The sequence below is a fragment of the Sturnira hondurensis genome, unplaced genomic scaffold, assembly GCF_014824575.4.
Source record: "Sturnira hondurensis isolate 20B ecotype Veracruz unplaced genomic scaffold, ASM1482457v3 Scaffold0007865, whole genome shotgun sequence".
NCBI lineage: Eukaryota > Metazoa > Chordata > Mammalia > Chiroptera > Phyllostomidae > Sturnira > Sturnira hondurensis.
Genome location: NW_028080496.1, coordinates 1921709 through 1934201, shown reverse-complemented (window position 1 = coordinate 1934201; position 12493 = coordinate 1921709).

Below are 12493 nucleotides of genomic sequence, written 5' to 3'. Positions count from 1 at the left end.
TCCTGAGGGTCAGACACACCTTCCACCTGATCCCTGTGGCCTTCAGGGTGGCATCACCTCACCACTCAGCATGGCCGACCCCTGGCTTTCGTCCTCTGGTTCCTGGTCCCCTCTAGGCCAAGGAAGGCCGGGCGCTGCACCTCAGGCTTTCTCTCCGCCTCTCACTTTCATTCCGTGTGGTCGTTTCACGAGCAGGGGGCTGGCTGCAGGGAAGTCTCTTCTCAGAGCCCTAGCCCAGAGGCCGAGTACAAGCACCCCCCCCACGGCTCTGGACTCTCCCTCAAACCCCTGTCAACGCCCACCCCCCACCCCTGGGGTCGGGCTGCAGGGACAGCTGTGACACACGCGTCTGACCCATTGTTTTCCTCTCTGCGTCCCTTCCTTCCGTGGTCCGGCAGGAGGAAAGAGCAGGACCTCCACTTCCTCTTCCTGTCGGGGAGAGTCTCCGGCACACACCGCCCTCCACCCTGCCGGGGTCCTCAGCCCAGGACTGCCCAGGGCGTCTCCTCCTCGCTCCAGCAGGAGCCGTGTGACCCAGGTCCCCTGGGTTGAGCAGCACGTGCTCCCACAGAGAAAAGCGTGCGGATCAAAGCTGCCCCAGGTGCTGCATCGGCGCGGGCAGGGAGCAGTCGCTGTCTCACTCCCCCCGCCTGGGTTTCCTCTGGCTTCCTCGTCAGTCTAGGAGCCATGCTGGCTTCACCCTCTTAGCACAGCTCCCAGCACACAGTAGGTGCTCAGGAAGTGGTAGCCAGCAGTGCCAGGATAGGAGACCACTCCTCTCTTTCTCTTCAGCTCCAGCTGTTTGTTTGCTTACGTGTTTTACAAGAATTATGGAGGTCTGTTGAATGCACGGTCCCTTCTAATTCAGAGACCCGGGAGGTCATTTTAAAGACATCTGAAAGTAGTGTCTGATGAGGGTCTTGAGGAATAAATGAGCACCAGGAGGGGCGGGGATCAAGTTCCTACATGTCCTCACAAGACTGTCAAAGGAGGACCTCACGTCCCAGTCCTCGTGCCCATCACCTTCGCTCTGCACGGTCCCCGCATCGGAGGCTGCCCCGAGGGAGGTCCCGGTTTCCCGCAGGTCCTGGCCTCAGCGCCGAGGAAAAGCTGGCCCCAGGTCCAGTCTTGTTGGGCTTTGGCTCCCTCATTCCCCCCCACCGCCTTTCAATCTCTCTTTTCCCCTGGAAGCAGTTTTCCTCCCTCCTGCGAGTGAGTTAAGCCCATCGGCCCACCCTCCCGTGAGTGTCTGGCCCCTTCACGATACAACCTTGTCCGGGATGCAACCTCGTCAGAAAGCTCCGGCACCCCGGCGGGGGGTCAGGCTCTCCCGCGGAAGGCGGGGGAGCATGGCCGCAGATGCAGCTTGCTCTGTTCGGCTGTGGCAGGGGAAGTGTCACCACTACAGATGTTAATATTTCCTGATACACTGATCTGTTTTTACAGTATTTTGTCATCGAGCCAGGAGAAGAGCCAGATTAACAATACATCCGGCGTCGGTGGTGTGGAGAGGCAAGCCACCACCAGCACGAGAGGACCCCTCCTTCCCCTTCCCCACGTTTCTTCTCCTTCCCCTTCTCCTTGCCACCCTGTCTCTTTCCTCCTTCAATCCACACAGCCTGAAAATAAAATGACCAGTTAAACCCGCAGGCTGGTAGCAGGGACCTGTGTTTCCCTGGGTGTTGTCAGCTGCGGTCGCTGCTCCTATACGATGAGAAAGGAAGTGCCGTAAAGTTTGCCCCTTCCAGGCAGTGGAGCTGTCCTCTTCTGAGGCCTCGGATGAATTTTTTCGTGTCCCAGAATCTTAGGACCAACGCTTGAGCCTGCTGCCGTTACAGCCCAGGGGTGGAGGAGGTCTCGGCTGACCTCCGGCCACAGGTGACGCCCAGAGGCTGCCTCAGAGCCTCGGGAAGCACCAAGTAAAGGGAGGCCCGACGGGGATGAGCTGTGACTTGGTCAAATACTCGGTAAAGGGGTTGTCCCTTGAGCTCCCTAACCACAGGTCTTCCAGCCCTGACAGATTTGTGTGAGGAAGACACCGAAGACGGTGGCAAGGTTTCGAGGGGGCCGTTACGGCTGACGCCCCTGTGGCCGACGCCCCTGCGGAACGGGCAGAGGGTGGCGTGGGTTCGCCGTGGGCCGCAGGGGGTTCGTCCGAGGGGCAGAAGCCGGGGAAGCCAGGGCTGGCGGCCAGTGTGGGCCCGGCCGTGGCTGGGCGGAAAAGGCTCTCGCTTGGCTCCTTGGTCTGACTGTGACTAGAAGAGAGTTGAGCTATTTCTTCTTTTTTACATCAAAACACGGGGTTGTGGCTGGGTCATTAGAAACTCTGGAGTTTTCCTTCGCCGGATCACAGGACGCTCGTGTTATCGGCCAAACGTCTCCCATTCTTAGTGTGGGTCACCCCTGGGCCGTTTTCCCAAGTTCTGAAATGTCGCCTATTTGTCTTTGTGATGCTGCCATGCGTGGTGGTGACTGTGCAGTGATCCGTGAAGGTCTCCTGTGATTTTCTTTAAATGTCTGTGGTGTGTCTGGGAAGACGTCGGCCCTTCCTACAACCACCACGGGGCTGGGGTCTCACAAGTTGGAGAGGCACGTAGGAAGCCTGGTGGCAGGGGACACTTAGCCTGGGTCCAGGGGACACAGACAGACCACAGCTTGCACAAGGGCCCTTCGACAGGAGGGAGCCCCTGGAAAGGGGGTCAGACAACTAGGGGCGGAGGGGGACACCCTCGAGTGTTCCTTCTCTGGGCACTTCACATCTCGTGCCTCAGTTGCTGAAACTGAGGGCTGCCAATAGCCTCGGGTCCTGGTTCTGGTGTCGTTCCGGGCTTCGGTAGCTCCCGGGCCACGGACTTGGAGTCAGGCACACCTGGGATCTGGTCCGGTCTGCGTCTCTTCCTAGTTGAGTAGCTGATGGAATCTCACTTCAACTCTTGGAACCGCGGGGCAGCCCTTCCGAAATAAACTGGGACGATGGACTGGATGGTGGTCCTAGAAGGGTCTCTGTTTTCCCTTCCACAAGAGCAAAATCGAATTCAAGTCACTGCCGCCTTTTTTGTACCTGCAAAGACAAAAGCAGGTGCTCGAAGGGATTGTGTAAAAAGAAAGAAGTAATTTACTTCATAAATTCTCATGCAAATACTTCCCCACATTTGGCAAAAGAGCATTTAATCACAGGTTGGAAAATTTCTTTGCTTGTCTCGAGAATTCTATGGCGATTGCGTTAATGCTGCTGCTGCTGCTGCTGCCTGGGTGAGGGGTGGGGGGCAGGCAGGGACCACCTCTCACTCCCAGGAGCTGTCCTGGCTACAGTGCTCCTGGTACCGGGGAGCCCAGTCAGAGAGACACGGGGTCCACTTTCCACGTTTTACATGTGGATATCCAGTTTTCCCAATACCGCCCGTCAAAGAGACTGTCCTGTCTTCGTTGAGTGCTCTTGGCTCCCTGTCAAATGTTACTTGGCCGTCTATGCATGGCTTTATTTCTGGGCTCTGGATTCTGTTCCACTGATCTATGTGTCTGCCTGGATGCCAGCGCCGTGTTGTTTTGATGACTGTAACTTTGTAATGTAGTCTGAAATCAGGAAGTATGATGCCCCCAGCTTCGGTCTTTCTCAAGATAGATTTGGGGATTTGTGGTCATCTGTGGGTCTGCCCTGCCGCCGCTAATACGCATTCCTGCCAGAACAGGGGCCACAGCCAGGCAGCCACAGAGGGGGTCCCGGGCGGAGGATCCTGTCTGGAAGGAGAAAGGGCTTCACACCGCAAGACCTGGGGCCCAGATGTAGGCCGTTTCAGGGGCCGGTGAGGCCACACCTGAGTTTTCTACTTGGCTCCAGGGCCACAGGCTTTGCCGTGTCTCAGCCTCCGCATCTTCTCCCCAGTTCCTGTCCTCACCCCTTTTCCCTCACCGGGAGGGCTCATCTCCATCTGCAGTGGCCCCGGGTGCCCCCCGGCTTCCGTCTGCCCTGCCACCAGCCCCCTGGACGCACCCTGGGAGCTCTAAGGCCCCTCCTTTCCTAGGACGCTCTGCCGTCCTTCCCACCACCGCCGAGGACGTTGGACACTCTGTCGGCATCCCTGTCCTCTCCTACCTTGACCTCTCAGTGGCTCCTAACTGCAGTGACAGCCACCGCTCCCTGGAAGCCTGACCCACACCAGTTGTTCCAGCCCGGGCCGTGGGACGCCGCTGGCGGGCAGACATCACCCAGAGTTGCTCTTGGTCACTTCCCTGCCCTCCCCCTCCTCACCCACGGCACACGCCAGCAGATGAGCTACTCAGAGATTCGTTCCCGAGTATCAACCGGAAAGAAGAAAAGCCGAAGTTTCCCAGGGGTGCTAATGAGAGAGGGGTGTGCCCGTCGTTACCCCTGAGAGATGGCCGTGGGGAGCAGAGCAAGCACCCGACGCAGGGAACAGGTGCAGGGCACCCGTGCCCACCGCCCCCTGAGGCCGCCTTCCGTGCCTTCCTGCTCTTGGCTCTCCTAGTCCTGTTCTCAGTTCTTTGTTTTCACAGAGGAGAACAAATCCCTGCTGAGGGCCGATCCTGTCCAGCCCTTCCCTGGGTGACCCAGTGACCGACTGTCCAGGTTTCTTGCCCGCTGTACGGACATGTCATCTAGTCACACAGCCCGCCTTTGAGTGACGCCGTCATCCTGCTTTCAGAGTCCGGGAGTCACAGAACTGGTCGGAGGGGCGCGGAGAAGGAAAGGGACTACACCCCCCCCAAGCCCCCCCAAGCCCCCGNGTTACCCCTGAGAGATGGCCGTGGGGAGCAGAGCAAGCACCCGACGCAGGGAACAGGTGCAGGGCACCCGTGCCCACCGCCCCCTGAGGCCTCCTTCCGTGCCTTCCTGCTCTTGGCTCTCCTAGTCCTGTTCTCAGTTCTTTGTTTTCACAGAGGAGAACAAATCCCTGCTGAGGGCCGATGATGTCCAGCCCTTCCCTGGGTGACCCAGTGACCGACTGTCCAGGTTTCTTGCCCACTGTACGGACATGTCATCTAGTCACACAGCCCGCCTTTGAGTGACGCCATCATCCTGCTTTCAGAGTCTGGGAGTCACAGAACTGGTTGGAGGGGCGAGGAGAAGGAAAGGGACTACACCCCCCTCCCCCCGCCCCCACTGCCCGCACCCGAACCTCTCAGTGGCCCCTCCCTCAGGGCCTCTCCTGGGGCAAGTGCAGGGCAGCGCCTCTGTGAGGGGGACACAGTCCTTCGAGCCCTCCCCACACCCTGTCCCATCTGGAGCCCTCCCAGTGGGTCCTGGGGCACCCTGTCCTACAGGTGGCCGTCCATCCCCTGGCTGCGCTTGGGGCTCAGAAAGGCACCTCCTGCTTGACGGTGGAAACGGGTCACTGAGCAGCTTTCGAGACAGCACGCCGCTCCCCGTAAGCAGCTCTGAGATCCGTTTTCCTGCCCACAGTCGTGTGCATAATCGGGGGAGAGGTGTGACCCGTGCTGAGTTAACCCTGCTCACTTACCACAGCAAGGTTTTTGTGGGTTTTCAAGGACACTGAACAAATAAAGGGGAAAAGTACATAAACCTAAACCACTCTATTTTTATGACAGGGTGTGCATATTTATGTAATGGTGTCATATTTCAGTGTTCTAGTTTGGGCTATGGTTTTATTTAAGTACTATTTTTTTCCCTTTTTATAACAACAGTTTACTTTGAATTGTGGCTGACTTTTTTTTTTTTTTTTAAAGAAAAGGCTGCATTTGAACTTTAGAACTGCAAGATGTCTGGTCCGTAGCAACCACATGAACAGGGTTTTAAGACATCCTCCGGGGGCCCCGCCAGAAATAGCACCGACGGGTTATTGCCTGTATCGCTCACAGCGCAACGTCACCGTCCCTGGGCTCTGTGGCCCTGACCACAGACATGTGACCAGGGACTCAGATGAAGATGCCAGGCTGAGTCAGGGCTTCTGCTCTCCTAGCCCTGGCCCCTTGGAGTGCAGAGCCCACGGACCTGCCTCCCCCGCCCCTCGCTGCCTGCCCTGCCCTGCCCTGCCCTGCCCGTGCCCCTGCCTGAGGCCAGGTCTTCAGTCGTGCCAGGGCCCCTCCACTCCGGGGCCGGATTGTAGGGAGTCCGTCTTCCGCTGCAGGGAGAACTGCACAGAGCGGGAGGAGGAAGGCCAGGGCTTGAAGTGTGGGCTCCGTGCTGAGCCCAGCAGGTCCACGCGGAGCCTGGCTTGCATCTGCTGGGAGTGTCAGGTGCTGCGCGGGTGTGAGGCAGGTACACACCAGCAGACTGGGTTTGCGGTTCTCCCCCAGACCCCACTTGTGGGCCAGACCCTGGTTTGCATTTGGCTCTGGAAAGAGGATGAACTCAGCCCTTTGATCTTTGGAGTAAGGAAAAGAGCACCATGGAAATCCACCTTCCAGTTCCACGGACTGGGTGGGGGCTTCATGTCGGGGCTCTTGGATTACCCATGAGCAACCGCCGGGCGGCTCCAGGGGTCTGGCCCAGGGTGAAGCGCAGAGCAGCAGTGGTGTGCGATCCCACTTGCGTCTCCCGGCGGCCCCGGGCGCAGGTGGACTCGCCCTCTGCTCCCCAGCGGTGGAGCGGAAGCCTGGAGAGGTTAGCACGTGGTGGAGCTGGGACTGAAGCCTCCACCTGCCTAACTGCAAAGCCCATGCGCTGACGGCCGGGCGAACCCCTCTCTGTTGCCTGACCCAAGAATCGGGAGACTTGGACCCCGGTTCCGTGTTTGTCACTCATGGGCTGGGTCAGGTCAAGTCAGTCACCGTCTGCCCCTGATCGATGGACGACCAGTCAAAGGGAGGTGGTTCTAGTATTCACCTGTCAGGGTTTCTCAGGATACATTCTGACGACTTTGATACGAAGGCCCCCTGTTGTGAGTAATGAGAGACCCCCATAATAATGCACCCCCTCTTCTAAGGCTTTGGGCCCCTTATGCTCACGAGGGGGACTTCTCTAGTGTTTACCTCGGGACAAGCGCATTCGCCTTCAGAACTACGTGTGTGGAGTTCTGATGGGGTCTGAACAGGTGGGGTCTGCTGCACTTCCCCGCCTCTCCTGACACCCAGATCCCCGTACCCTGAGTGGGTCAGAGGGAGGGCTCCATCAGCTGACCCACAAACCCCCACTCAGTGAGACCCGTCCCCCGAACAGGACGGGAGCTGGGACAGCCTCACACAGTCCCCAAACCTGGCCGCCTTCCTCCCTCATTGCTTTCTGCCCCCCCAACACCCATCACTCATGAGTGTTGAGATCTCAAGTTGAGCGCTTCAGCAGCCTGCGCGTCTGCCCTTTGGTTTCTGGGCCCTGGAGGCTGAGTCCAGGCCCTCCTTCCCTGCCCAGGTGACAAGGACAGCTTCCCAGCCCAGTGGCCCTGCTCCAAGGCTTTCCTGTGCCCAGTCACGTAGACCTTTGGCCCTTCCTTGCTCAGAGTTCATTGGAGTTCAGGTGTCTCCCTCCTTACAGGGCCCCGTGTACCCATGGCCTGCTTTCCTTGCCAGGCCAGTCCTGTCCAGCAGCCCCCGGCCCCTCCCCTCTGGGCGGGCTGCCGAGGCTGCCCTCAGAGAGCCCACCGCAGCCTCACACCAGTCTCTTCTTGATCCGTCCTCCGGAGCTCAGTCCGGGCAAGCCTCTTGCCAGAGACCTTCTGTGCCTGTCAGCCCTCCCGGGGGTCTACTACCTGAGCTCCCACAGTGCCTTCCTGTACCTCCCACATCCCCACTCCACAGGGCAGGGGCTTGGCATGCCCAGAGCCTGGTATGACACCCAGCAGAAGGAATTCTCTTGGTTAAATGGTGGATGGATGACAACTAGGTTGGACACACCTGCACCTATATGTGACTGACTCTTGAGGTTGGGTGTCTGATGAGACCGTGCTCCTGCCCCTCCTGTGCCCCCAGCCTCACTTCCCCTGTGTGCCCCCCAAGGCTGTCTGTGGTGTTCCACTCTCTCAGCCCCCCCCCCGGCAACCCATGGGTTGCCCCTCCCCTGAGTAGGCAGAGAGCAGGTAGGGTAAGAAAAGGGCCGAGGTGAGGTGTGCCGTCCTTGGAGTGCTCAGCCCGCCTGCTTCTTGCTCAGGAAGGAGCTTAGGCTGGTTTCTTCTATTCCTGGCTTGCAGGGCATGCCCACCGCTGGCCAAGATAGACATAGAAGGAACCTTGAAACCCATCCCTCTCCCCGGGGCAGAAAACCGGCAGAAGCAGCTCCTTGTCCTTTTGTCTTTCAGGGAAATCTGCTGATAGAAATTCTGTGGACATTTGCTATTCACAACACATTCTCCCACTTCCTCCCATGGGGTTATGGGGAATATAAATNCCGATTTCCTTGCCAGGCCAGTCCTGTCCAGCAGCCCCCGGCCCCTCCCCTCTGGGTGGGCTGCCGAGGCTGCCCTCAGAGAGCCCACCGCAGCCTCACACCAGTCTCTTCTTGATCCGTCCTCCGGAGCTCAGTCTGGGCAAGCCTCTTGCCAGAGACTTTCTGTGCCCGTCAGCCCTCCCGGGGGTCTACTCCCTGAGCTCCTACAGTGCCTTCCTGTACCTCCCACATCCCCACTCCACAGGGCAGGGGCTTGGCATGCCCAGAGCCTGATATGACACCCAGCAGAAGGAATTCTCTTGGTTAAATGGTGGATGGATGACAACTAGGTTAGACACACCTGCACCTATATGTGACTCACTCTTGAGGTTGGGTGTCTGATGAGACCGTGCTCCTGCCCCTCCTGTGCCCCCAGCCCCACTTCCCCTGTGTGCCCCCCAAGGCTGTCTGTGGTGTTCCACTCTCTCAGCCCCCCCCCCGGCAACCCATGGGTTGCCCCTCCCCTGAGTAGGCAGAGAGCAGGTAGGGTAAGAAAAGGGCCGAGGTGAGGTGTGCCGTCCTTGGAGTGCTCAGCCCACCTGCTTCTTGCTCAGGAAGGAGCTTAGGCTGGTTTCTTCTATTCCTGGCTTGCGGGGCATGCCCACCGCTGGCCAAGGTAGACATAGAAGGAACCTTGAAACCCATCCCTCTCCCCGGGGCAGAAAACCGGCAGAAGCAGCTCCTTGTCCTTTTGTCTTTCAGGGAAATCTGCTGATAGAAATTCTGTGGACATTTGCTATTCACAACACATTCTCCCACTTCCTCCCATGGGGTTATGGGGAATATAAATGCTGGTGGTTGTGAGCAGCGCCCAAGCCGCTTTCGTAGATAGAAACGTAATTCACATGGAATTAAAACAAACTCAGCAAAAGTCTCTGTCGTCTAGAATCTTCTGGGAAAGGGCTGCCCTAAATTACGGAGTCTCTTCATCGAGATGAAAGTTTGTCTCAAGACGTAATTATTATCTTGAGCAGTTTGGAAGGAAATGATTCTCCATGAAGCCAGAGCTCCCTGAACACAGAGCTGTGTCGTAATCCGTGCCACAACCACACGGCCCGGCTGTGAGAGCCGTCTTCCCAAAACCTCGTTTCCTTCCCTGCTGACCAAACCTCTGCGTTGTGGGGAGCTGCAGTAAAGCCCTCCCTTTCCTATTTTTCTCACAGGTAGAGATGATTGATGAGGCATAACCAATATTGGGTAAAGTTCCCATTAAAGCTGCTTGGCAGAGGTTGACTCCGATGGAAAGTATGACTTTTTGGCCGTTTCCACCTGGAATTAAATGTGATGGCCGGAATCGCAGTAGCCATATTGTGACCATGGGGTGATTTTGAGCATGCTAAGAATGGTGAAGCCGAAAGATAGAAGGAATGGTACTAATGAAATCAGGAACTCATCATTCCGGTCATGGGCTCCCTACCTCTGGGCTTCCTGTTATGTGATAGAAAAATACCCCCTACAGCTTGTTTAAACAGCTCTTATTTTGGGTCTCTGTAACTAGCAATGAAAACCAATAGCAAACTCATGTCCTAGCAAGAGCCTGGCACAGAGGAGGGGCTTGGCCAAAGACTGGACGAACACACAGTATGGTCTCATGGTGAGCCCTCAAGACTAAGGTGCGCAACGCTATTTGTCTTCCCACGTAATGGCCCAGATTTCTACACTGACTTCCTGTTCACTAGCTCTCTTTTTAGGGCCTTTCTAGTTTGTTAGTGCTGATCTAATGTTAGTTTAGAAACTCAGCATCTGAACTTGTTAGAACTGCATGGATGTTTCAAGCAATGCAAAGACGAGACAATGTAATTGGACGTGAAAAATGAGAGGAGTGTGATATCGGAAAGAGGCAGTGATGTCATCGTTTAGAGAGAGCATGACATCATACCCTAGTAGATGCCCAAAAGTATCCACAGAAGCTTCCTTGGAGACATTGCAAGGAAGAAACCACAAATAACACCAAACATAGCAAACACATGAAGGCAGAGAAAAAATGGTATTTTTTCTTCTAACTCCTGTTAAGAACTCTGCCAGGTGTTTCTCAAGCATGTTTTGGTCTTTAACTTTTCACAAACATCGGGAGAAAGGGGGCAGAGATGTGTGTGTGTGTGACAGCGAGGCGTGGCCGTGCCCAAGGCCGGAGAGACGAGACGCTCAGGCGGGGAGAGGGGACACGCCAGGCGGAGCTCTCGGGAGGGGCTGTACCTTGTTACCTGCTTTGGCCAGAAGGTGGGCTCTGGAGAGTGTGGGACCCCCAGGCCACATCTGGCAGCTGCAGCCCTCTGATGCGTAAGTTCCAGCTACGCGCCCCCCTCCAAGAATTTTACGTAAAACTGAAAGTGAGAGGTTGAACTCAAGTTCCAGACCTTTGGGGGACCCTCCTCTCTCCTCTGATGTCCCCTTAAATCCCTGAGCGAAGTGGAACACGACCCTTTTTCAGCATGTGTACACGGTGACACTGTTCAAACCAGAACCGCAGAAACATTTTTAAAGACAGTTAACAGGACAAGTCGTGTGGGTGAGTCATATTTCTGCTTTGAGACGTTTTCACGCGTGGCTGTCAGAGCCGAGCCGGGGCCAGGTTACCTGAGCCGAGTTTCACGCCACTTAGCACGTGGGAGAGGAAGCGCCAGCCAGNCTGATGCGTAAGCTCCAGCTACACGCCCCCCTTTAAGAATTTTACGTAAAACTGAAAGTGAGAGGTTGAACTCGAGTTCCAGACCTTTGGGGGACCCTCCTCTCTCCTCTGATGTCCCCTTAAATCCCTGAGTGAAGTGGAACACGACCCTTTTTCAGCATGTGTACACATGGTGACACTGTTCAAACCAGAACCGCAGAAACATTTTTAAAGACAGTTAACAGGACAAGTCGTGTGGGTGAGTCATATTTCTGCTTTGAGACGTTTTCACGCGTGGCTGTCAGAGCCGAGCCGGGGCCAGGTTACCTGAGCCGAGTTTCACGCCACTTAGCACGTGGGAGAGGAAGCGCCAGCCAGCGCTTACTTTCTGAAACTGAACTGTGTTTCAGCAGCCCCAGGGGACTGGGCTATTTAAAGCAGCACCTGGGTGAGTGGAACGCTAATGAGGGGGCTCTAGCTTTGGGCTTTGGAGTAAGTAGCTCCCTCTGGGAGCCCCTCTCTGCTGAGGGGGAAGTGGATACACAAACGCCCTGTGGCCGCCCACCTGTTACCTCCTGGGGAGCTGCAGCCCAGCGCTCAGCCCAGCACCCAATGGGGGAGGCAGGGGAAGAGGGGAGGGGTGGCTGTGTGAGGGGACAGCCCCCAGGGGCCCTGCTGGCAGCTTCCAGCCAAGAAGAAACACCACTAATGGGTGTTATTTAAAAGCTAGAGTTTGTTGTTACTGTTTTTTTAATCGTTGTTCAATTACAGTTGTCCGCATTTACACCCCCCCCACCCCCCGCCAAACCCACCTCCCTCCCTTGCTTCCTCCACCACCCCCACCCCCCTGCCCATGGTTTTGTCCTGTATAGTCGTTCCTGCAGACCCTTCCCGCGGTGTCCCCTCCCACCTCCCCACTGGTTACTGTCAGGTTGTTCTTCGTGTCAATGTCTCTGGCTCTATTTTGCTTGCTTTTTTTCTTTCGGTGATTAGGTTCCTGTTAAAGGTGAGATCACATGGCGTTTGTCCCTCACCCCCTGGCGTATTTCACTCAGCACAATGCTCTCCAGTTCGGTCCAAGCTAGAGTTTTTACGTTCGGCGAAAAGGGCCATCTTTGGCGAAACCGGCCGGTGATGTCCCACCGTGGGACTGTGCCCCCTGGGAAGAAGGCAGTGGGATGAGAAGTGTGTCGGGACCAGGCAGGGCGGTGGGCTTCCCTTGGCACCGCCAGGCTGTGGGCGGAAGGGGGAAGGGGAGGCTGACGGGCGGCAGCGACTTAATGCTCCACTAACCAGCCTTTTAATTCGCTCGGCATGCCCATGACAAAGCTGTTACGGCGTGAGAGTTCCTTAACTGAAAGTGGGGAAACAGATTTAAAAATTTTTTTTTCTCCAAAATCATCTATAGTGGGCATTATTCATTTTATAATCAGGAAAAAAAACAGTATTTTTTTGTGAAAACACACCTGGATCTGTTAAGCCAGTGGGAGGGAGGGGCCGGCGGACCTTCCCACGGCAGCCGAGCTGGCCCTGGTCTGTCTGCCGTA